Source organism: Microtus ochrogaster, chromosome 24 (assembly GCF_000317375.1).
Source record: "Microtus ochrogaster isolate Prairie Vole_2 chromosome 24, MicOch1.0, whole genome shotgun sequence".
Classification (NCBI taxonomy): domain Eukaryota; kingdom Metazoa; phylum Chordata; class Mammalia; order Rodentia; family Cricetidae; genus Microtus; species Microtus ochrogaster.
The window spans coordinates 32,793,787-32,796,307 of NC_022024.1; positions in this window are offsets into that span (position 1 = coordinate 32,793,787).

Consider the following 2,521-nt stretch of genomic DNA (forward strand, 5'->3'; position numbering starts at 1 on the left):
TCTGAGATAGAGCTGACATTATTCTGAGAGAAAGCTGACATCATTCTGAGAGAAAGCTGACATCACTCTGAGAGAAAGCTGACATCATTCTGAGAAAGCTGATAGACATCTAGAAGACCCATTCTTTAGCTGTATTTTTAAAAGCAAAGAGTTACTGAACACAGTAAACAGACCACATTTATACTACTTTGATTGAGGAATAAAAGTTACATTTTTAACAGGCATGGCCTTTTCAGGGTTGTCTCCCCGCCAAATAAATTTCTGTTTTTTCAGGCATTTTATCAAAGACCATTACAAAGGTAAATTTTTAGAGGATTGCCTATATTCCCCCATGTATAAAGTTTTCTATTTGCATTTTACCATTGCATAGAAATGAATAAAGTATAGTTTTAATTTCCTAGTTATCAAACATAGGTTGCTTTTAAATCCTAATTTTTTTTATAAGCCTCATTTTTTGATTTTTGTCTTCATCCTTTTTTTGGTTTTTTGAGACAGGGTTTCTCTGTAACTTTGGGACCTGCCCTGGAACTAGTTCTTGTAGACCAGGCTGGCCTCAAACTCACAGAGATCCTCCTGCCTCTGCCTCCTGAGCACTGGAATAAAAGGCATGTGCCATCACCACCCAGCCTCATCTGATATTTTTAGTCTGTGGACAAGAATCACTACACAGAAATCCAGCCCAATCCAAAATATCTTGGAGACCTGCTGTTATTTTTAAAAATCCACTTATTTTAAACAAGAGTTGAATACAGTATGCTGTAATACATTAAGATTACCCATGTATAAATTTTCAACCATCAACTGTGTTGCTGTAAGTTTTCAGTTAACATTTTGTTACCAATTTTACAAGTCCTTAATCACACCCAATAAATGTTCAGATCTTGACGTACAGAAAATTTACATTATCGTCTTACAAATCTTGAGATGAGAGTCATACTTTAACAAACGTTTTAGAGAATTAAATGAAATCCTGGAAAGCCCACGATGAGTGGCAATAACCCCACAGGGAGCAGTCCGTCTTTCCTTTTGTTTCGGCTCTCTTCTCTCTGTCAGGTGGCCCACGAGACACAGGACAGAGATTTGGAGGAAACTTTCAAACAAGCATGCTTGGGTCTAGAGGTTGGGGCAGGGGGCTATAGCCCAATTCTAGAGCCATCTTTTCTTTGAAGTATAACAGCATATGACAACATTTTAATATTAGTCCTGGTGAAACCGGTGATTGTAGAAGGGACCAGAGTAAAGCAAAACAAAGGCTTAGAGATAAGAAATGTCTGAGCCCTGGCTACAGACAGAGGGCGCTGCAGGAGCGAGCGGAGCGCCCACCAGCCAGAGTGGAGTGTGTACGCAGCTCAGCGCGCTGTAGCTCTGCTCTCTCGTTTTTTCCCTGCTACCCTCTTAGCTCGCTCCCTCTCTCGCTCGGTTCTGCAACACCTGCAACAAACTTACGGACACACCAGAAGCACAAATCCATCAAACAATAACTTAAAAAGACAGGACAGTGACATGGTCTATTTGGTGGCCACCTAGCTTTTCCCACAAGGACCAGTGGCGTTCCCTCCGACTCAGGAATTAATGCTGCATCCAGCCTTTCCACAGGTCCCACAGATGCGGACCACAGACAAACAGGATCCTTACCTACACCTCCGGAGGGTTTCTGATGCCTCTTTTCCTGCAATCTAGGCATTGAAAACTCTGCTCCAAACACTAGACCTGTCCAATTTCTCGCCTTCCAGGACTCGACGAGCCTCCAGGGTCCCAAGAACAGTTAGAAAAAAAAGGTGAATCTGGTTGAATGTCTAAATCTCAGACAAGCCCCAAATGTTATGGGTATGATGTCCTTCTTCACCAGATATTCACCAGTCTGGCCATGTTTGTGGTTGTGGTTTTTTGTTTGTTTAATTGTTTTTTGGTTTGTTTGTTTTTGTTTTGTTTTTTTTTTATTTTTCAAGACATGATTTCTCTGTGTAGCCCTGGCTGTCCTGGAACTCACTCATAGACCAGGCTGGCCTCAGACTCAGAGATTCACCACCTGTTTCTGATTCCCGAGGGCTGGGATTAAAAGGTGTGCCACCACCATGACTGAATTTTAACAAAGGAGGCTTTTATTCGTGTACAGATGCCAGGTCTAGACCTGGGACTTAATTCGGTGTCCAGCCTCCTCAGTCAGGGGCTTTTAAAGGCAAAGAATACAGTGACTTTCTGTCTATGTACAAGCAGGTCATCTTGTGCAAAGCAAGCTTCTGCTCAGAGAAGCAGAAACGGTATCGTTAAAGTTGTACAAGACTAGATGATTACAAAAGTGAACCCTTAGCAGCCCTTCCTATTTGGAAGTCCAATTTTGCTTCATAGTTCTCTTGATAAGCTCAGTAATTTTAAACTTTTAACCATGAAGTCAGCCATCAGCATAAGGCTAGCCCTCACACTGGGAAAGCTATCTGAGCATTAGTGACGAAAATATTTTGTACAAACGAAGGCTGACTCATTTATAAACACATGAAGACTAGAACTCCTTGTGTGCACC